The 24291-nt window shown below is 37.4% G+C and overlaps 1 long non-coding RNA gene across 3 annotated transcripts in view; it reads left to right on the top strand.

Moving 5' to 3' along the window:
• The window catches only part of LOC138926806 (uncharacterized), a 47748-nt gene extending 23999 nt beyond the window's left edge, over positions 1–23749 (top strand). Inside the window, exons 1-4 of one of the 3 annotated variants that reach the window (XR_011443477.1) lie at positions 9878–10039; positions 19635–19724; positions 19893–19955; positions 23656–23749. This is a non-coding gene — a long non-coding RNA (uncharacterized lncRNA). Of the gene's footprint in view, positions 1–9877; positions 10040–16484; positions 16632–19634; positions 19725–19892; positions 19956–23655 lie in introns of those variants that run through there. The other 2 variants (XR_011443476.1, XR_011443478.1) reach the window with 2 other exon arrangements.
• The last annotated feature ends 542 nt before the right edge of the window (positions 23750–24291 follow it).

Here is a 24291-nt window from a genome sequence, read left to right on the forward strand (position 1 = left end):
GGGAGGCATTTTCCCTGGTTCGGAGCGTGTTTTGCGCCTTAATGATCTTATCCTGCGTTTTGATGGAAAGCGTGCCTCCTCCAGAGTTATCTGGTTTTGGAAGCAGTTCAGGGGCTTATCCGTTGTCTCGATTGTGTGTGTCAAGGAGAGCTCGCTGTGAATGGTGGCTGCGCACGATTGGGCTTCCTGCTCCTCCATGACGTTAAGTTGTTGTCGTGACAACGCATCGGCAACCAGATTTTCCTTGCCAGGTTTGTATAAAATACGCGCCCCTGACTCATCAATGCGTGCTTTCCACCTTTTGATCTTTGCATTCGGATTGGATTCCGATACTGCAAAGGTTAGCGGTTGGTGGTCGGTAAAGATGTTGATATCTTTTACCGCGTACAGATAATGTCGCAACTTGGCCAATGCCCAGACTATGGCCAAGAGTTCCCTCTCGTTAGTGGCGTAGTTAACTTCCCTGTCTTTCAATGTCCTTGAGATCATTGTTATTGGGCGTCCCTCTTGGGACAATACTGCGCCAATGCCATGGGCCGAGGCATCTGTCGTTAGATCAAATGCCTTTTTGTAGTCGGGGTACCTTAGCATTACGTCATCGGATGCCAAGATATTTCGTAATTTCTGGAACGCTTGTTGTTGCGCTTCAGAGAATTGAACCGGAATGTTTCGTGACCTGTGTCTACTAACTGTTGCGTTTTCCCCTTTTAGGATGTCCGATATAGGTCTCGCTATAGCTGCGAAGTCCTTAATGAAACATCGTAATGATAGTAACTGGCTAGGCCTAGAAACGATCGTACCTCAAAAACACTTTTGGGTTCCGGAAATTCTGTTCCCGTAGGACGTCGTCGATGGTCCTCTGAAAAATGCTGCCTGCATTTTTGAGACCAAACGGTAGTCTGCGGAATTCATATTTTCCCCAAAAGAAAATTTACGTCAGTGCACGTGTGGAACTCGATTTTCTCCGCCTCGGTGCCCCAATTTAGGCTACCGGAAGCTAGGCAAAGCGTTGCCCCTGCCTGCTTTAATAAGTCAAGGCCGATTATTCCATCAAAGGTGGATAAGTCCTGTAGTAGAAAGAACGTAGTTTTTAAATTAAATAAGGACACAAAGCATTTCTTTGTGATAGTAGTAACGCCATGAAGTGAATGAATAGTGAAAGGGGAATCGACGGGGCAAACGCCTTTTAAACCTTCGTGAGGTCGAATGAAATTTTTCGACGCGCCCGTGTCGATGAGGAACTTCATTTCTTTCCCCACTACTCTTCGTCTGATGACGGGTAGCAGGGATTTTCCCCTAAAAAATTAATCGTTTCTGAATCGTATTCAGAGATGGCGTCATGGCGATCTTGGCTTTTGTTGGCGATCTTGTGGCTTTGAGGTTTGCCTACGATCCCTATCCTCTTGGCTCTTTGCAAACGAAGTTGCGAATGCATATCTCTCGTGGTTAGATTCCACTTCCTGGGCTAATGCCAATGCAGTTGGCATGTCTTTCGGCTTCGCCGAGAAAAGGATGTCGGAAAGACTGCGTTTGAGTCCCGAAATAAATACGCGGAGCGCGTCGTCCCGGAACTTTTCACATAAGATTCTTGCCGCCGACGCTTCGTACGACATCGTGGCTTTATTGGTAAGCAAGGTGAGCTTTTTCTCGACCTCGTCATAGTATTGTAGGAGAGTGAGGCTTCCCTGTCTGAGGGTACCCATCTTCTGCTCGATAACGTGTATCTGGCGCTTGTCACTATATGTGAAATCGAGGCGATCTATGATCGCGTCGAAATACAGTATAGTGCCAAACGAGGACAGCACCGCATCGCCAGGGCCTCTAATTTTGCTCCTAATTATAACGACCGCCTGGTAGTGGCGTGAGCTATCTACGTAGTTCCTGAATAGGGAGATTACGGTGGAAGGATGACTGTCCTTCGATACCGCTGGCCTAGTGACTCAGTCAGTATAATAACACAGTGCGACAAAAAAAGAAAAGTTGGAGGAACTTTTGAAGAGACCTAGTAGGAATTGTTCATTAGGTCGAGTATAGTATAAAACCATGTTTGAAATTTTCATACACCCTCATCTTGATTTATTTCGAAAAAACGGTTTTTCGAAAGTGTTTTGCTCTTAAAAATTCCTGAACGCGTAATTTTAGGCCAATTTTAAATTTTTTTACGTTTTTCAATAGTTAAATGTTGTAGCTTTTGAAAAAAAAATACATCTTTAATTTATTTAAACAGAAAGGATACAAATTTTACAAAAGAAACTGACACTTTTGATTTTTTGTCGTGTTTTTCGAACTTTGACGCCATTTTTTCGGTACAACTTAAAAAACTAAAATAGATTTAAGTTGTACCATTTTTTTGGTACAACTTAAAAAACTAAAATAGGCCTAAAATTACGCGTTCAGGAATTTTTGATTTTTGAGGTACAACTTAAAAAACTAAAATAGGCCTAAAATTACGCGTTCAGGAATTTTTGAGAGCAAAACACTTTCGAAAAACCGTTTTTTCGAAATAAATCAAGATTTGAGGGTGTATGAAAAATTTCAAACATGGTTTTATACTATACTCGACCTAATGAACAATTTCTACTAGGTCTCTTCAAAAGTTCCAAATCACTGGCGCACTGTGTAATTAATAAAAGAGTTAACGGCTAAGTGCCGGAGTTTCATGCATGAGAGCTGGTGCTCTTTATTTATTGAATATCAAATATGAACTGAATATGTGAAAAGAACTTAAAGGTAACAAAGGCTCACAGCGGCCACGCAAATATGCAGTGTCTGCCGTCTGTGCACGAGCATCCGGCCCATTGCTGGGTCAGCAGTCTGGCCGGAGCTTCATTATGATGTTGACTGTGGTCAACGACTCTGGTCTGGCTGACCATAGTTAACTACTCCGCCTCTAAGTTAAGGCCGCCCTCGGCCGTATGTAATTCGGCGATGACCTGCCTAATCTGACCTGCGGATTTCCTTGCCTTAGTAAAGTGCCTGTAGGTGAGCCCGATGCAGATGAGTGCGCAGCATATTGCTCCTGCAATAATTGCTGCGAGACGTGATCGGTTGTTATCGATCTCTTCTCCGAACTCCTTGATGAACTCCAAGTTTCGTTCACTCAGGCGGTGAAGATACGGGAGGCTGAGGACATCTTGGGTGGCGGTGATGTTTAATAAGGGAAGACTTGCTGTCCCTGGAGCTCTCTTATGGGTGTTATCATGGTTGATGAAGAGCGTGTCATTTATCGCGGCCTTTTTCTCAAAGGTAATGAGGTGCGCGCCGTGAGTCCATGTCTCTGTGCCGTTGTCCACTCGTACTTTGGCCGACCTGTCATTGATGATTACAATCGCTTCGTCCACGTAGGTTATCGGGTGCAGGCCACTCTCTTGTATTGGGCAGTGTGCCACCCCTCCAGCGTGCAGTTCTCTGGCGCACGTACTCTCTGAGGCAAGGCGGTAGAATGCGGCTCCCGGTGATACGGAGCAGTTTTTATGGCGTAGATTTCTCCGCTGCATTCGGCTATGACGTTGTCTATTATCTGCAGCATTGTCCCCCATGGGCAACTGGAAAAACTGTGATCTTTTTGCAGGATAGTTTAATTTTGGGAAATTTAATGATAAAATGTAAAATGTTAATGGACTGTAGAATTTTTACGGACGAGACGGACAAAAGATCCCCTATGGGTGTGTCGGTGGGTTCCTCAAGCCAAACTGATTTTAAGTCTTCATGATCTAAAATGTTCGGACTAAAAATATTAATTTTGGCTAGGGTTATTGCAAGCATTAAATTTTGTAATTCCGTCATCAACATGCGGTTTCTAGCAAGCAGTGTTTCATATAAATGTCCAGTGTCTACTTGTGAATTTTTAGCTGATCTCAATATTGAATTGACGAAGTGGGTAAGTTGGTTAATTTGGTTTTGGACTTTAGTGTTTATTTCAATCTGTCTATTGTTTGACTCGGCTAACTTCATTTCAGAAAATCTGATTTTCTCAAGGTCACCGGCATCCGGTGTACCTGCTACGACCTTCAGCATTGACCCTAAGAAATCCAAGCTCCTAGCTTCTCTGTGATGAACGCCTAACGACTCTAATAAATCCTGGAGGTGAGCGGTGTCCACGCTCAGAAGCTTCTTCATATGGGATAGCGGAAACATGTTGATCATGTTGTTTGTCTCCTCTATTACGCGCCCATATTCTAAGAGGTTTGCTGTATGTGTGACATAAGCGAACTCCTCCCATACTAGGATTTCACCATCCACGATGGGGATGTACCTGGCCTGTGAATAATCAGTAATGTGAGCCGACGCCAAGGACAGGAATATGCAAAGTGTTGGTCCGATCCTATGAAATTAAACTTTAGCTATTTTATGCTTGAAAAGGTTTTTTCCACCACCAATAAAATGAACTTAAAATAAACTATGCCAGTGGCTACAAATATTATAGTAAGAAAGGGTGTGCGCCAAGTGGCTTGAAGGTATTATAAACTAATGAATAAAAAACAAAAAGGACATTGTTGGTAGCATCATTTAAGATTGTCCTTGTGGACCACCCTCCCCTTAATGAGGACCGTGGTCCCCAGGTCCGCATCTACGGCTCTCTCCTCACACAAGGGTGTGAGCTTATTTCCTAGCCTTCTGTTGACTTTCCTAGCCTTCTGTTATCGCAATAGACTACTCTAGCCTTAGGGAAAAAATTCATGATCTGTAGTATGGCTGGTTTAAGATCTTCGATTGTCCTCGAGTGTACGTGTTGCACAACTGCGAACTTGTCAATGCAAGTGAGGAAGTATTTTTTGTCTGTGGAAAAAATATCGATATGGAGCAATTCTCCCACATGAGAGGGGATCGGAGTCTCGCCTAGCTCATGTTTCTTGGGGTGCCTATCGTGAGCTTATTTCCTAGCCTTCTGTTGGACTTTACCAATACCTTTTCGCCGACTTCGAATACTCTGCGTTGTCGGGAGGCATTTTCCCTGGTTCGGAGCGTGTTTTGCGCCTTAATGATCTTATCCTGCGTTTTGATGGAAAGCGTGCCTCCTCCAGAGTTATCTGGTTTTGGAAGCAGTTCAGGGGCTTATCCGTTGTCTCGATTGTGTGTGTCAAGGAGAGCTCGCTGTGAATGGTGGCTGCGCACGATTGGGCTTCCTGCTCCTCCATGACGTTAAGTTGTTGTCGTGACAACGCATCGGCAACCAGATTTTCCTTGCCAGGATTGTATAAAATACGCGCCCCTGACTCATCAATGCGTGCTTTCCACCTTTTGATCTTTGCATTCGGATTGGATTCCGATACTGCAAAGGTTAGCGGTTGGTGGTCGGTAAAGTTGTTGATATCTTTTACCGCGTACAGATAATGTCGCAACTTGGCCAATGCCCAGACTATGGCCAAGAGTTCCCTCTCGTTAGTGGCGTAGTTAACTTCCCTGTCTTTCAATGTCCTTGAGATCATTGTTATTGGGCGTCCCTCTTGGGACAATACTGCGCCAATGCCATGGGCCGAGGCATCTGTCGTTAGATCAAATGCCTTTTTGTAGTCGGGGTACCTTAGCATTACGTCATCGGATGCCAAAATATTTTGTAATTTCTGGAACGCTTGTTGTTGCGCTTCAGAGAATTGAACCGGAATGTTTCGTGACCTGTGTCTACTAACTGTTGCGTTTTCCCCTTTTAGGATGTCCGATATAGGTCTCGCTATAGCTGCGAAGTCCTTAATGAAACATCGTAATGATAGTAACTGGCTAGGCCTAGAAACGATCGTACCTCAAAAACACTTTTGGGTTCCGGAAATTCTTTTATGGCCTTAACCTTCTCTGGGTCTGTTGTAGCACCGTTACAAGTGACTATAAACCCGAGGAAACTCACACGTTTCTTAAAAAGCTGGATTTCTCTATAGATACTCTCATGTTCGCCTCGTACAGGCTCTTAAGAACCCAATCTAGTCCCAGTCATCCACGTAAACATAGCAGAACTTGCCGATCTGTTCCCGTAGGATGTCGTCGATGGTCCTCTGAAAAATGCTGCCTGCATTTTTGAGACCAAACGGTAGTAGTCTGCGGAATTCATATTTTCCCCCATTCACTGAGAAAAAAGTTTTTTCTCTGTCGCGTTCTGCGAGTATGATCTGGTGGTAGCCAGACTTGAGGTCCAGCGTTGAGAAATATTTAGCATTACCCAGGTTGCCTAATATCATGTTAATATTTGGCATGGGGTATTTGTCGGGCACGGTTTTTTCGTTTAGCTTGCGAAAGTCAATAACTAGTCGCATTTTCCGGTTGCCGTGCTCATCGGTCCCTTTTTTATCCACAACCCAAATTAGATTGTTGTAGGGGGATAGCGACTTCTGAATTATCCCGTTCTTAAGCAGATCTTCAATCTCTTTGTTGACGAAATCCGCTGCTCCCATGGGGTACGGGTATAATTTTGCGTATATGGGCTCCTCATCAACTGTTCGGATGGTGGCTACCACCGATGTGTTGTAAGGCAAAGCCTCATTAGGGTTTGCGAAAGCCTTTTTCCCGGTCTTCAGCATTTTCAAAAACGAGTCTTTTGCCGATGGCGGTGCATCTGAGCAGTTCACGCTGGTGAAATTTACGTGCACGTGTGAAACTCGATTTTCTCCGCCTCGGTGCCCCAATTTAGGCTACCGGAAGCTAGGCAAAGCGTTGCCCCTGCCTGCTTTAATAAGTCAAGGCCGATTATTCCATCAAAGGTGGATAAGTCCGGTAGTAGAAAGAACGTAGTTTTTAAATTAAATAAGGACACAAAGCATTTCTTTGTGATAGTAGTAACGCCATGAAGTGAATGAATAGTGAAAGGGGAATCGACGGGGCGAACGCCTTTTAAACCTTCGTGAGGTCGAATGAAATTTTTCGACGCGCCCGTGTCGATGAGGAACTTCATTTCTTTCCCCACTACTCTTCGTCTGATGACGGGTAGCAGGGATTTTCCCCTAAAAAATTAATCGTTTCTGAATCGTATTCAGAGATGGCGTCATGGCGATCTTGGCTTTTGTTGGCGATCTTGTGGCTTTGAGGTTTGCCTACGATCCCTATCCTCCTCTTGCAAACGAAGTTGCGAATGTATATCTCTCGTGGTTAGATTCCACTTCCTGGGCTAATGCCAATGCAGTTGGCATGTCTTTCGGCTTCGCCGAGAAAAGGATGTCGGAAAGACTGCGTTTGAGTCCCGAAATAAATACGCGGAGCGCGTCGTCCCGGAACTTTTCACATAAGATTCTTGCCGCCGACGCTTCGTACGACATCGTGGCTTTATTGGTAAGCAAGGTGAGCTTTTTCTCGACCTCGTCATAGTATTGTAGGAGAGTGAGGCTTCCCTGTCTGAGGGTACCCATCTCCTGCTCGATAACGTGTATCTGGCGCTTGTCACTATATGTGAAATCGAGGCGATCTATGATCGCGTCGAAATACAGTATAGTGCCAAACGAGGACAGCACCGCATCGGCAGGGCCTCTAATTTTGCTCCTAATTATAACGACCGCCTGGTAGTGGCGTGAGCTATCTACGTAGTTCCTGAATAGGGAGATTACGGTGGAAGGATGACTGTCCTTCGATACCGCTGGCCTAGTGACTCAGTCAGTATAATAACACAGTGCGACAAAAAAAGAAAAGTTGGAGGAACTTTTGAAGATACCTAGTAGGAATTGTTCATTAGGTCGAGTATAGTATCACACCCTGTTTGAAATTTTTCATCTTAATTTATTTCGAAAAAAACGGTTTTTCGAAAGTGTTTTGCTCTTAAAAATTCCTGAACGCGTAATTTTAGGCCGATTTTCAATTTTTTTACGTTTTTCAATAGTTAAATGTTGTAGCTTTTGAAAAAAAAATACATCTTTAATTTATTTAAACAGAAAGGATACAAATTTTACAAAAGAAACTGACACTTTTGATTTTTTGTCGTGTTTTTCGAACTTTGACGCCATTTTTTCGGTACAACTTAAAAAACTAAAATAGGCCTAAAATTACGCGTTCAGGAATTTTTAAGAGCAAAACACTTTCGAAAAACCGTTTTTTCGAAATAAATCAAGATTTGAGGGTGTATGAAAAATTTCAAACATGGTTTTATACTATACTCGACCTAATGAACAATTTCTACTAGGTCTCTTCAAAAGTTCCAAATCACTGGCGCACTGTGTAATTAATAAAAGAGTTAACGGCTAAGTGCCGGAGTTTCATGCATGAGAGCTCGTGCTCTTTATTTATTGAATATCAAATATGAACTGAATATGTGAAAAGAACTTAAAGGTAACAAAGGCTCACAGCGGCCACGCAAATATGCAGTGTCTGCCGTCTGTGCACGAGCATCCGGCCCATTGCTGGGTCAGCAGTCTGGCCGGAGCTTCATTATGATGTTGACTGTGGTCAACGACTCTGGTCTGGCTGACCATAGTTAACTTACATTATGCGTTGGCATGCCTTGCGAATCCAGTGAGTTCAAAAACTCTGTAGGAAAATTTCCGGCTTCGTTTCAAAAATTCATTGTGTTTGTTCAATAGAGCATATAGCTCACTGCACTGACGCTACGTCTAGCATAAAATGAATCAAGGTTATTATAATCACAAGGTGCATTCACGCGATTGGCAAGTGCGCTTCCGGAATCTTCGCCGCCCATAAAGTAGATTTGTAAGAATTTATGTGGTTCGTTTGGCATTGGCAGCAGTGAGCCCATATTATGATAAACTTGACCATTTGCATTAGTATTTCGAACTATTTCTGTTGTTCCGAACGATGTCATTTGAAAGCATGAATTAAATGTTCGAATTGACTTAAGGAACACATTAGAATCTGGATCCGTGCCGTTAAGTAAGCCGTTCAATGGTTCAGGTGGTGTTTCAATTTCTAGTAGTTGCACTTTTCCTGACGCGCAACACATCCCAGCTGGCTCATTTTTGAATTTCAGAGCATGACCTTGTCCGTAGAACCAATTACCACTTTTGAGTGAGCATAATACTCAATATCAAGCTGATACTGGAATGCTAGACGCAAGAATGAATGAGATATAAATGCTCGATGTACCTGTTGTCGTTGTTGGTCATTTGTTCTGCGTCTATTGACTGTGAAACTGCGTGATTGTTGTTGTTGCGCTATTCTAACACGTACATACATATGTATTTTTTTGCTGAATTTGTTTTTCGGTTCTTTCGGATCTTCTACTTCGCATGTTTCGAGATCTAATTGTGTCACGGCTTAAATCACCCCCTTTGCGTTTTATTGGCATTGCACACTGTACAAAACTCTCAATGTATTGACTTAATGATGAAGGATTTTTGCCTCAGTTTAAATTGAGTTAAAATGCTATGGTAGCGTAATTTTGTCAGTGCTATGAGGTAGTAACTCACTTTATATGCGATTTTTGGTATGTCGAACAGGACACCTATTGGTGTCACCTATTTTAAAGCGTATGTTTTTTTTTATTGTAGTGCAATGACCACGAGCTCACCGATTTGGCATTTAGAATGACCACCTTTCGTACATGCAATTATAGATTAAAAATCGAGCTTATTATTTGGGTTTGCATATGGTCAGAATATATTTCATTAAATACGTATTAATAGGAAAATAAAATAACATCGAACGAATGATGAAATATTTACCCAGCTCGCTTTGATATTAAGTGAAGAAAATGTTCAAACCAACGCAAACTATTTTTCTGACTTATATTTTAAATTTGCTCTATTTTGTGGCCACCTATTTAAATCGTATTTTTTTTTATTTTTTTAGTGCAACACTCACGATTTCACCTGTTTTGGCACCTAGAATGACCACCTTTCGTACATGCAGTTAATAATTCAAAATCAGACTTATTATGCAGGTTTGTATATGTTCGGAATATATTATTAAATACCAATCATGATGTTAAATTGTTTGCTACTCTTGAAACGATTGATGAATCCTTACACCATGGAAACTGAATCAGAAAATTTTACGCATGATGGTTTAAATAAAATTGTATTACAAATGTATGTTTTTCATTAAACAGCTTTCGGAATATGAATGCTCTCTGACTGCGACAAATGCTTGAGGATATAGCTGTAAAGAACAGGTATTTAATTTTAAAAATCAAAGTCATGCACTCACTCAAATCAAAGTCAATCAAACAGCACTTTATTTTTTACATTTCTAGACAGTTCACAAATCTCATTTAGAATTGTAAAATATTTTTTAATGGTATAGGTATTAACAGGACAATTTAATAAAATAATTTTTGTTGTATATCTCATTTCATAAACAAAGAAATAACTTCAGTATCGATCAATTCAAAAACAAGAAAGAAAAGCTAATTCGGTTGTAGTTGATATACCCTTGCAGTTAAAACCGGATATATATCGCAAACACCGGATATAGTTGACCGATCCTTATGAGAAGATCATAATAAAACCAATTAATTACAATAAAATATCTAAGAAAAAGTCCCAAGCTTCTATCTTCAAAAATACCAAAGTTGGTATGTCTACCAAATACCATTTCCGATCGTTCAGTTATAAGGCAGCTATAAGGTATAGTCGACCGATCGTTATGAAATTTCGTATGTCGTATAATTTTGCCAAAAATAGCTCTCGTGTAAAATTTAAACTCTCTAACTCTAAATTGTGAAATTGTAATATAAAATATTATAATATAATATAAAAAAGAAGCCAAGAAAGTAGATTTGTTAGTTAGTAATTTATAGTTTCTATTAATAGGTAGTTATTGATTTTCAGTAGCTGAAATGAAAAAATCTGTAATTGATGAATATTATTTCACAGATAAAGTTGTTTGTTGTATATTTAATGTCCTTAAATTTTAAAAGTTTAATAACTGCTTTAAGCGTATAACTATAACTATATAGTGTAAGTAACTTCCAAATCCAATACCAACAGACCCGATATGGGCAAATGTTAAGAACAAAACCCACAAAAGAAAGTCTTGAATCGAAAATAAAATGACATCGAATGTATTATGAAATATTTACCCAGCTCGCTTTGATATTAGATGAAAAAAATGTTCAAAACAACGCAAACTATTTTTCTGAGTGAAGCCAATCTAATATATAAAACTAGCTGACTCGGCAAACGATGTTTTGCCACCAGATGTCTTTATAATTTATGTACAAAATTCACTTAGTTCTAGAATTATGTATTATAAAGTCATCTGAAGCGCTGTGAACCATGAGGGAATATAAAAATAACAAAAGGCAAACATTAATTTTAAGTTATTATTTGATCGTAATTTAGCAAGTCAATCTCTTAGTGCTATAGCGTGAACAATATTTTTTGTTAGTCCATCTTTAGCTAACACAAACTGGATGGTTTACCTCTCGAGAGCATGCCACGTATAATTGTCCGTGTGAAAAACATGGTGTTCTTAAATCTAAGCCACAAATAGACATCGTTTGACCTTGGGATTCGTTGATAGTCATTGCAAATGCCAATATAATCGGAAACTGAATACGATTGAATTGAATTGGTGCATCTGTAAGTATAGTTCAGAGTTGAAAAGAGTTCAGAGTTCAGAGTAAAGTTCAGTGGTGAAAATATACTAATACCACGGATAGGAATCTATAAGAATATATTCTTATCCGGATTACCAATTTTCCATTTAAAATGCTGGCTTCGATCACGTTTTTCATTAATTTTTTAATGACTAATCGCGTACCGTAGCAGAGTCGGGGCGGGTACCCGACGTAGGATAATTGGAGATCCAACCTTTAATTGTACATTATGCGTTGGCATGCCTTGCGAATCCAGTGAGTTCAAAAACTCTGTAGGAAAATTTACGGCTTCGTTTCAAAAATTCATTGTGTTTGTTCAATAGAGCATATAGCTCACTGCACTGACGCTACGTTTGGCATAAAATGAATCAAGGTTATTATAATCACAAGGTGCATTCACGCGATTGGCAAGTGCGCTTCCGGAATCTTCGCAGCCCATAAAGTAGATTTGTAAGAAATTATGTGGTTCGTTTGGCATTGGCAGCAGTGAGCCCATATTATGATAAACTTGGCCATTTGCATTAGTATTTCGAACTATTTCTGTTGTTCCGAACGATGTCATTTGAAAGCATGAATTAAATGTTCGAATTGACTTAAGGAACACATTAGAATCTGGATCCGTGCCGATAAGTAAGCCGTTTAATGGTTCAGGTGGTGTTTCAATCTCTAGTAGTTGCACTTTTCCTGACGCGCAACACATCCCAGCTGGCTCATTTTTGAATTTCAGAGCATGACCTTGTCCGTAGTACCAATTACCACTTTTGAGTGAGCATAATACTTAATATCAAGCTGATACTGGAATGCTAGACGCAGGAATGAATGAGAAATAAATGCTCGGTGTACCTGTTGTCGTTGTTGGTCATTTGTTCTGCGTCTATTTACTGTGAAACTGCGTGATTGTTGTTGTTGCGCTATTCTAAAACGTACATATGTATTTTGTTGCTGAATTTGTTTTTCGGTTCTTTCGGATCTTCTACTTCGCATGTTTCGAGATCTAATTGTGTCACGGCTTAAATCACCCCCTTTGCGTTTTATTGGCATTGCACACTGTACAAAACATTCAATGTATTTACCTTATGATGAAGGATTTTTGCCTCAGTTTAAATTGAGTTAAAATGCTATGGTAGCGTAATTTTGTCAGTGTGATGAGGTAGTAACTCACTTTATATGCTGTTTTTGGTATGTCGAACAGGACACCTATTGGTGTCACCTATTTTAAAGCGTATTTATTTTTTTTATTGTAGTGCAATGACCACGAGTTCACCGATTTGGCATTTAGAATGACCACCTTTTGTACATGCAATTATAGATTAAAAATCGAGCTTGTTATTTGGGTTTGTATATGATCAGAATATATTTCATTAAATACGTATTAATAGGAAAATAAAATAACATCGAACGAATGATGAAATATTTACCCAGCTCGCTTTGATATTAAGTGAAGAAAATGTTCAAACCAACGCAAACTATTTTTCTGAGTGAAGCCAAACTTATATTTTAAATTTGCTCTATTTTGTTGCCACCTATTTAAATCGTATTTTTTTTTTATTTTTTTAGTGCACCACTCACGATTTCACCGTTTTGGCACCTAGAATGACCACCTTTCGTACATGCAGTTAATAATTCAAAATCAGACTTATTATGCAGGTTTGTATATGTTCGGAATATATTATTAAATACCAATCATGATGTTAAATTATTTGCTACTCTTGAAACGATTGATGAATCCTTACACCATGGAAACTGAATCAGTAAATTTTACGCATGATGGTTTAAATAAAATTGTATTACAAATGTATGTTTTTCATTAAACAGCTTTCGGAATATGAATGCTCTCTGACTGCGACAAATACTTGAGGATATAGCTGTAAAGAACAGGTATTTAATTTTAAAAATCAAAGTCATGCACTCACACAAATCAAAGTCAATCAAACAAGCACTTTATTTTTTACATTTCTAGACAGTTCACAAATCTCATTTAGAATTGTAAAATATTTTTTAATGGTATAGGTATTAATAAAATAATTTTTGTTGTATATCTCATTTCATAAACAAAGAAATAACTTCAGTATCGATCAATTCAAAAACAAGAAAGAAAAGCTAATTCGGTTGTAGTTGATATACCCTTGCAGTTAAAACCGGATATATATCGCAAACACCGGATATAGTTGACCGATCCTTATGAGAACATCATAATAAAACCAATTAATTACAATAAAATATCTAAGAAAAAGTCCCAAGCTTCTATTTTCAAAAATACCAAAGTTGGTATGTCTACCAAATACCATTTCCGATCGTTCAGTTATAAGGCAGCTATAAGATATAGTCGACCGATCGTTATGAAATTTCGTATGTCGTATTATTTTGCCAAAAATAGCTCTCGTGTAAAATTTAAACTCTCTAACTCTAAATTGTGAAATTGTAATATAAAATATTATAATATAATATAAAAAAGAAGCCAAGAAAGTAGATTTGTTAGTTAGTAATTTATAGTTTCTATTAATAGGTAGTTATTGATTTTCAGTAGCTGAAATGAAAAAATCTGTAATTGATGAATATTATTTCACAGATAAAGTTGTTTGTTGTATATTTAATGTCCTTAAATTTTAAAAGTTTAATAACTGCTTTAAGCGTATAACTATAACTATATAGTGTAAGTAACTTCCAAATCCAATACCAACAGACCCGATATGGGCAAATGTTAAGAACAAAACCCACAAAAGAAAGTCTTGAATCGAAAATAAATGACATCGAATGTATTATGAAATATTTACCCAGCTCGCTTTGATATTAGATGAAAAAAATGTTCAAAACAACGCAAACTATTTTTCTGAGTGAAGCCAATCTAATATATAAAACTAGCTGACTCGGCAAACGATGTTTTGCCACCAGATGTCTTTATAATTTATGTACAAAATTCACTTAGTTCTAGAATTATGTATTATAAAGTCATCTGAAGCGCTGTGAACCATGAGGGAATATAAAAATAACAAAAGGCAAACATTAATTTTAAGTTATTATTTGATCGTAATTCAGCAAGTCAATCTCTTAGTGCTATAGCGTGAACAATATTTTTTGTTAGTCCATCTTTAGCTAACACAAACTGGACCTCTCGAGAGCATGCCACGTATAATTGTCCGTGTGAAAAACATGGTGTTCTTAAATCTAAGCCACAAATAGACATCGTTTGACCTTGGGATTCGTTGATAGTCATTGCAAATGCCAATATAATCGGAAACTGAATACGATTGAATTGAATTGGTGCATCTGTAAGTATAGTTCAGAGTTGAAAAGAGTTCAGAGTTCAGAGTAAAGTTCAGTGGTGAAAATATACTAATACCACGGATAGGAATCTATAAGAATATATTCTTATCCGGATTACCAATTTTCCATTTAAAATGCTGGCTTCGATCACGTTTTTCATTAATTTTTTAATGACTAATCGCGTACCGTAGCAGAGTCGGGGCGGGTACCCGACGTAGGATAATTGGAGATCCAACCTTTAATTGTACATTATGCGTTGGCATGCCTTGCGAATCCAGTGAGTTCAAAAACTCTGTAGGAAAATTTACGGCTTCGTTTCAAAAATTCATTGTGTTTGTTCAATAGAGCATATAGCTCACTGCACTGACGCTACGTCTGGCATAAAATGAATCAAGGTTATTATAATCACAAGGTGCATTCACGCGATTGGCAAGTGCGCTTCCGGAATCTTCGCAGCCCATAAAGTAGATTTGTAAGAAATTATGTGGTTCGTTTGGCATTGGCAGCAGTGAGCCCATATTATGATAAACTTGGCCATTTGCATTAGTATTTCGAACTATTTCTGTTGTTCCGAACGATGTCATTTGAAAGCATGAATTAAATGTTCGAATTGACTTAAGGAACACATTAGAATCTGGATCCGTGCCGATAAGTAAGCCGTTTAATGGTTCAGGTGGTGTTTCAATCTCTAGTAGTTGCACTTTTCCTGACGCGCAACACATCCCAGCTGGCTCATTTTTGAATTTCAGAGCATGACCTTGTCCGTAGTACCAATTACCACTTTTGAGTGAGCATAATACTTAATATCAAGCTGATACTGGAATGCTAGACGCAGGAATGAATGAGAAATAAATGCTCGGTGTACCTGTTGTCGTTGTTGGTCATTTGTTCTGCGTCTATTTACTGTGAAACTGCGTGATTGTTGTTGTTGCGCTATTCTAAAACGTACATATGTATTTTGTTGCTGAATTTGTTTTTCGGTTCTTTCGGATCTTCTACTTCGCATGTTTCGAGATCTAATTGTGTCACGGCTTAAATCACCCCCTTTGCGTTTTATTGGCATTGCACACTGTACAAAACATTCAATGTATTTACCTTATGATGAAGGATTTTTGCCTCAGTTTAAATTGAGTTAAAATGCTATGGTAGCGTAATTTTGTCAGTGTGATGAGGTAGTAACTCACTTTATATGCTGTTTTTGGTATGTCGAACAGGACACCTATTGGTGTCACCTATTTTAAAGCGTATTTATTTTTTTTATTGTAGTGCAATGACCACGAGTTCACCGATTTGGCATTTAGAATGACCACCTTTTGTACATGCAATTATAGATTAAAAATCGAGCTTGTTATTTGGGTTTGTATATGATCAGAATATATTTCATTAAATACGTATTAATAGGAAAATAAAATAACATCGAACGAATGATGAAATATTTACCCAGCTCGCTTTGATATTAAGTGAAGAAAATGTTCAAACCAACGCAAACTATTTTTCTGAGTGAAGCCAAACTTATATTTTAAATTTGCTCTATTTTGTTGCCACCTATTTAAATCGTATTTTTTTTTTATTTTTTTAGTGCACCACTCACGATTTCACCGTTTTGGCACCTAGAATGACCACCTTTCGTACATGCAGTTAATAATTCAAAATCAGACTTATTATGCAGGTTTGTATATGTTCGGAATATATTATTAAATACCAATCATGATGTTAAATTATTTGCTACTCTTGAAACGATTGATGAATCCTTACACCATGGAAACTGAATCAGTAAATTTTACGCATGATGGTTTAAATAAAATGGTATTACAAATGTATGTTTTTCATTAAACAGCTTTCGGAATATGAATGCTCTCTGACTGCGACAAATACTTGAGGATATAGCTGTAAAGAACAGGTATTTAATTTTAAAAATCAAAGTCAAGCACTCACTCAAATCAAAGTCAATCAAACAAGCACTTTATTTTTTACGTTTATTCTTTACATTTCTAGACAGTTTACGAATCTCATTTAGATTTGTAAAATATTTTTTAATGGTATAGGTATTAATAGGACAATTTAATAAAATAATTTTTGTTGTATATCTCATTTCATAAACAAAGAAATAACTTCAGTATCGATCAATTCAAAAACAAGAAAGAAAAGCTAATTCGGTTGAAGTTGATATACCCTTGCAGTTAAAACCGGATATATATCGCAAACACCGGATATAGTTGGCCGATCCTTATGAGAAGATCATAATAAAACCAATTAATTACAATAAAATATCTAAGAAAAAGTCCCAAGCTTCTATTTTCAAAAATACCAAAGTTGGTATGTCTACCAAATACCATTTCCGATCATTCAGTTATAAGGCAGCTATAAGATATAGTCGACCGATCGTTATGAAATTTCGTATGATGTATTATTATTTTGCCAAAAATAGCTCTCGTGTAAAATTTAAACTCTCTAACTCTAAATTGTGAAATTGTAATATAAAATATTATAATATAATATAAAAAAGAAGCCAAGAAAGTAGATTTGTTAGTTAGTAATTTATAGTTTCTATTAATAGGTAGTTATTGATTTTCAGTAGCTGAAATGAAAAAATCTGTAATTGTTGAATATTATTTCACAGATAAAGTTGTTTGTTGTATATTTAATGTCCTTAAATTTTAAAAGTTTAATAACTGCTTTAAGCGTATAACTATAACTATATAGTGTAAGTAACTTCCAAATCCAATACCAACAGACCCGATATGGGCACATGTTAAGAACAAAACCCACAAAAGAAAGTCTTGAATCGAAAATAAAATGACATCGAATGTATTATGAAATATTTACCCAGCTCGCTTTGATATTAGGTGAAAAAAATTTTCAAAACAACGCAAACTATTTTTCTGAGTGAAGCCAAACTAATATATAAAACTAGCTGACTCGGCAAACGATGTTTTGCCACCAGATGTCTTTATAATTTATGTACAAAATTCACTTAGTTCTAGAATTATGTATTATAAAGTCATCTGAAGCGCTGTGAACCATGAGGGAATATAAAAACAACAAAAGGCAAACATTATTTTTAAGTTATTATTTGATCGTAATTCAGCAAGTCAATCTCTTAGTGCTATAGCGTGAACAATATTTTTTGTTAGTCCATCTTTAGCTAACACAAACTGGATGGTTTACCTCTCGAGAGCATGCCACGTATAATTGTCCGTGTGAAAAACATGGTGTTCTTAAATCTAAGCCACAAATAGACATCGTTTGACCTTGGGATTCGTTGATAGTCATTGCAAATGCCAATATAATCGGAAACTGAATACGATTGAATTGAATTGGTGCATCTGTAAGTATAGTTCAGAGTTGAAAAGAGTTCAGAGTTCAGAGTAAAGTTCAGTGGTGAAAATATACTAATACCACGGATAGGAATCTATAAGAATATATTCTTATCCGGATTACCAATTTTCCATTTAAAATGCTGGCTTCGATCACGTTTTTCATTAATTTTTTAATGACTAATCGCGTACCGTAGCAGAGTCGGGGCGGGTACCCGACGTAGGATAATTGGAGATCCAACCTTTAATTGTACATTATGCGTTGGCATGCCTTGCGAATCCAGTGAGTTCAAAAACTCTGTAGGAAAATTTACGGCTTCGTTTCAAAAATGCATTGTGTTTGTTCAATAGAGCATATAGCTCACTGCACTGACGCTACGTCTGGCATAAAATGAATCAAGGTTATTATAATCACAACGTGCATTCACGCGATTGGCAAGTGCGCTTCCGGAATCTTCGCCGCCCATAAAGTAGATTTGTAAGAATTTATGTGGTTCGTTTGGCATTGGCAGCAGTGAGCCCATATTATGATAAACTTGACCATTTGCATTAGTATTTCGAACTATTTCTGTTGTTCCGAACGATGTCATTTGAAAGCATGAATTAAATGTTCGAATTGACTTAAGGAACACATTAGAATCTGGATCCGTGCCGTTAAGTAAGCCGTTCAATGGTTCAGGTGGTGTTTCAATTTCTAGTAGTTGCACTTTTCCTGACGCGCAACACATCCCAGCTGGCTCATTTTTGAATTTCAGAGCATGACCTTGTCCGTAGAACCAATTACCACTTTTGAGTGAGCATAATACTCAATATCAAGCTGATACTGGAATGCTAGACGCAGGAATGAATGAGATATAAATGCTCGATGTACCTGTTGTCGTTGTTGGTCATTTGTTCTGCGTCTATTGACTGTGAAACTGCGTGATTGTTGTTGTTGCGCTATTCTAACATGTACATATGTATTTTGTTGCTGAATTTGTTTTTCGGTTCTTTCGGATCTTCTACTTCGCATGTTTCGAGATCTAATTGTGTCACGGCTTAAATCATCCCCTTTGCGTTTTATTGGCATTGCACACTGTACAAAACACTCAATGTATTTACTTAATGATGAAGGATTTTTGCCTCAGTTTAAATTGAGTTAAAATGCTATGGTAGCGTAATTTTGTCAGTGTGATGAGGTAGTAACTCACTTTATATGCTATTTTTGGTATGTCGAACAGGACACCTATTGGTGTCACCTATTTTAAAGCGTATTTATTTTTTTTATTGTAGTGTAATGACCACGAGTTCATCGATTTGGCATTTAGAATGAGCACCTTTCGTACATGAAATTATAGATTAAAAATAGAGCTTGTTATTTGGGTTTGTATATGATCAGAATATATTTTATTAAATACGTATTAATAGGAAAATAAAATAACATCGAACGAATGATGAAATATTTACCCAGCTCGCTTTGATATTAAGTGAAGAAAATGTTCAAACCAACGCAAACTATTTTTCTGAGTGAAGACAAACTTTTATTTTAAATTTGCTCTATTTTGTTGCCACCTATTTAAATCGTATTTTTTTTTCATTTTTTTTAGTGCAACCCTCACGATTTCACCGTTTTGGCACCTAGAATGACCACCTTTCGTACATGCAGTTAATAATTCAAAATCAGACTTATTATGCAGGTTTGTATATGTTCGGAATATATTATTAAATACCAATCATGATGTTAAATTATTTGCTACTCTTGAAACGATTGATGAATCCTTACACCATAGAAACTGAATCAGAAAATTTTACGCATGATGGTTTAAATAAAATTGTATTTCAAATGTATGTTTTTCATTAAACAGCTTTCGGAATATGAATGCTCTCTGACTGCGACAAATGCTTGAGGATATAGCAGTAAAGAACAGGTATTTAATTTTAAAAATCAAAGTCAATCAAACAAGCACTTTATTTTTTACATTTCTAGACAGTTCACAAATCTCATTTAGAATTGTAAAATATTTTTTAATGGTATAGGTATTAATAGGACAATTTAATAAAATAATTTTTGTTGTATATCTCATTTCATAAACAAAGAAATAACTTCAGTATCGATCAATTCAAAAACAAGAAAGAAAAGCTAATTCGGTTGAAGTTGATATACCCTGGCAGTTAAAACCGGATATATATCGCAAACACCGGATATAGTTGGCCGATTCTTATGAGAACATCATAATAAAACCAATTAATTACAATAAATTATCTAAGAAAAAGTCCCAAGCTTCTATTTTCAAAAATACCAAAGTTGGTATGTCTACCAAATACCATTTCCGATCGTTCAGTTATAAGGCAGCTATAAGATATAGTCGACCGATCGTTATGAAATTTCGTATGTCGTATTATTTTGCCAAAAATAGCTCTCGTGTAAAATTTAAACTCTCTAACTCTAAATTGTGAAATTGTAATATAAAATATTATAATATAATATAAAAAAGAAGCCAAGAAAGTAGATTTGTTAGTTAGTAATTTATAGTTTCTATTAATAGGTAGTTATTGATTTTCAGTAGCTGAAATGAAAAAATCTGTAATTGTTGAATATTATTTCACAGATAAAGTTGTTTGTTGTATATTTAATGTCCTTAAATTTTAAAAGTTTAATAACTGCTTTAAGCGTATAACTATAACTATATAGTGTAAGTAACTTCCAAATCCAATACCAACAGACCCGATATGGGCAAATGTTAAGAACAAAACCCACAAAAGAAAGTCTTGAATCGAAAATAAAATGACATCGAATGTATTATGAAATATTTACCCAGCTCGCTTTGATATTAGGTGAAAAAAATTTTCAAAACAACGCAAACTATTTTTCTGAGTGAAGCCAAACTAATATATAAAACTAGCTGACTCGGCAAACGATGTTTTGCCACCAGATGTCTTTATAATTTATGTACAAAATTCACTTAGTTCTAGAATTATGTATTATAAAGTCATCTGAAGCGCTGTGAACCATGAGGGAATATAAAAATAAAAAAAGGAAAACATTATTTTTAAGTTATTATTTGATCGTAACTCAGCAAGTCAATCTCTTAGTAATAGCGTGAACAATATTTTTTGTTAGTCCATCTTTAGCTAACACAAACTGGATGGTTTACCTCTCGAGAGCATGCCACGTATAATTGTCCGTATGAAAAACATGGTTTTCTTAAATCTAAGCCACAAATAGACATCGTTTGACCTTGGGATTCGTTGATAGTCATTGCAAATGTTAATATAATCGGAAACTGAATACGATTGAATTGAATTGGTGCATCTGTAAGTATAGTTCAGAGTTGAAAAGAGTTCAGAGTTCAGAGTAAAGTTCAGTGGTGAAAATATACTAATACCACGGATAGGAATCTATAAGAATATATTCTTATCCGGATTACCAATTTTCCATTTAAAATGCTGGCTTCGATCACGTTTTTCATTAATTTTTTAATGACTAATCGCGTACCGTAGCAGAGTCGGGGCGGGTACCCGACGTAGGATAATTGGAGATCCAACCTTTAATTGTACATTATGCGTTGGCATGCCTTGCGAATCCAGTGAGTTCAAAAACTCTGCAGGAAAATTTACGGCTTCGTTTCAAAAATTCATTGTGTTTGTTCAATAGAGCATATAGCTCACTGCACTGACGCTACGTCTGGCATAAAATGAATCAAGGTTATTATAATCACAAGGTGCATTCACGCGATTGGCAAGTGCGCTTCCGGAATCTTCGCCGCCCATAAAGTAGATTTGTAAGAATTTATGTGGTTCGTTTGGCATTGGCAGCAGTGAGCCCATATTATGATAAACTTGACCATTTGCATTAGTATTTCGAACTATTTCTGTTGTTCCGAACGATGTCATTTGAAAGCATGAATTAAATGTTCGAATTGACTTAAGGAACACATTAGAATCTGGATCCGTGCCGTTAAGTAAGCCGTTCAATGGTTCAGGTGGTGTTTCAATTTCTAGTAGTTGCACTTTTCCTGACGCGCAACACATCCCAGCTGGCTCATTTTTGAATTTCAGAGCATGACCTTGTCCGTAGAACCAATTACCACTTTTGAGTGAGCATAATACTCAATATCAAGCTGATACTGGAATGCTAGACGCAAGAATGAATGAGATATAAATGCTCGATGTACCTGTTGTCGTTGTTGGTCATTTGTTCTGCGTCTATTGACTGTGAAACTGCGTGATTGTTGTTGTTGCGCTATTCTAACACGTACATACATATGTATTTTTTTGCTGAATTTGTTTTTCGGTTCTTTCGGATCTTCTACTTCGCATGTTTCGAGATCTAATTGTGTCACGGCTTAAATCACCCCCTTTGCGTTTTATTGGCATTGCACACTGTACAAAACTCTCAATGTATTGACTTAATGATGAAGGATTTTTGCCTCAGTTTAAATTGAGTTAAAATGCTATGGTAGCGTTATTTTGTCAGTGTGATGAGGTAGTAACTCACTTTATATGCGATTTTTGGTATGTCGAACAGGTGGAATGACCACCTTTCGTACATGCAATTATAGATTAAAAATCGAGCTTATTATTTGGGTTTGTATATGGTCAGAATATATTTTATTTAATACGTATTAATAGGAAAATAAAATAACATCGAACGAATGATGAAATATTTACCCAGCTCGCTTTGATATTAAGTGAAGAAAATGTTCAAACCAACGCAAACTATTTTTCTGAGTGAAGCCAAACTTATATTTTAAATTTGCTCTATTTTGTTGCCACCTATTTAAATCGTATTTTTATACCCTTGCAGAGGGTATTATAATTTTGTCCAAAAGTGTGCAACGCAGTGAAGGAGACATCTCCGACCCTATAAAGTATATATATTCTTGATCAGGATCACCTCCTGAGTTGATATGAGCATGTCCGTCTGTCCGTCTGTCCGTCTGTCTGTCCGTTTCTACGCGAACTAGTCTCTCAGTTTTGAAGCTATCGTCTTGAAACTTTGCACACACCCTTCTTTCCTTTGCACGCAGTATATAAGTCGGAACGGCCCGGATCGGCCGACTATATCCTATAGCTGCCATATAACTGATTGATCGGAAATGGTATAACTTTGGTGTTTTTAGAGTTAGAGAGGTTCCCGAATTCAAAAAAATTCAAATTTGACACGAGAGCTATTTTTGGCAAAATAATACGACATGCCAAATTTCATAAGGATCGGCCGACTATATCTTTTAGCTGCCATATAACTGAACGATCGGAAATGACCCAACTTTCGTGTTTTTGAAGATAGAAAGCTGGAACTTGGTACAGATTATTTATTTGGTCAGTTAATCCGACCTACAAAATTTCATTAGGATCGGTCGACTATATCCTATAGCTGCCATATAACTGAACGATCGGAAATGGTACTTGGTAGAAATATCAACTTTCGTATTTTTGAAGATAGAAGCTTGGAACTTTTTTTTTTTGAATTTTGATTGTAATTAATTGGTTTTATTATGATGTAATCATAAGGCTCGGCCAACTATATCCGATGTTTGCGATATATATCCGGTTTTAACTGCAAGGGTATATAAACTTCGGCTCCGCCCGAAGTTAGCTTTCCTTTCTTGTTTTTTATTTTTTTAGTGCAACACTCACGATTTCACCGTTTTGGCACCTAGAATGACCACCTTTCGTAAATGCAGTTAATAATTCAAAATCAGACTTATTATGCAGGTTTGTATATGTTCGAAAATATACTAATACCACGGATAGGAATCTATTAGAATATATTCTTATCCGGATTACCAATTTTCCATTTAAAATGCTGGCTTCGATCACGTTTTTCATTAATTTTTTAATGACTAATCGCGTACCGTAGCAGAGTCGGGGCGGGTACCCGACGTAGGATAATTGGAGATCCAACCTTTAATTGTACAAATTAAAACAAGTAAAATTCCAATTTGTGTGAATTGATAATATTGCAAAGCCGGCTGGCTATGCCTCCGTGGCAGGGGTAGAGCCGGCTGATTAGGTATTGGTGACCGCCAAGGTTGGCAGCCACTGGAGAGTCGGGTGGTCGCCTCGACTTCCTTCCTCAATTGATTGTCCGGGCCGGCAGTAGGTCACTGCCGCTGGTTGGATATCCGTGGCGAGGGTCGGCGGAAGGTAACTGCCGCTGGTGACCCACGTCGCTGTAGATCCCAAGGGATGGTCGTACTGCTCCTATGTTGAGATAGGGAGATTACGGTGGAAGGATGACTGTCCTTCGATACCGCTGGC

The sequence above is a fragment of the Drosophila bipectinata genome, chromosome 4, assembly GCF_030179905.1.
Source record: "Drosophila bipectinata strain 14024-0381.07 chromosome 4, DbipHiC1v2, whole genome shotgun sequence".
NCBI lineage: Eukaryota > Metazoa > Arthropoda > Insecta > Diptera > Drosophilidae > Drosophila > Drosophila bipectinata.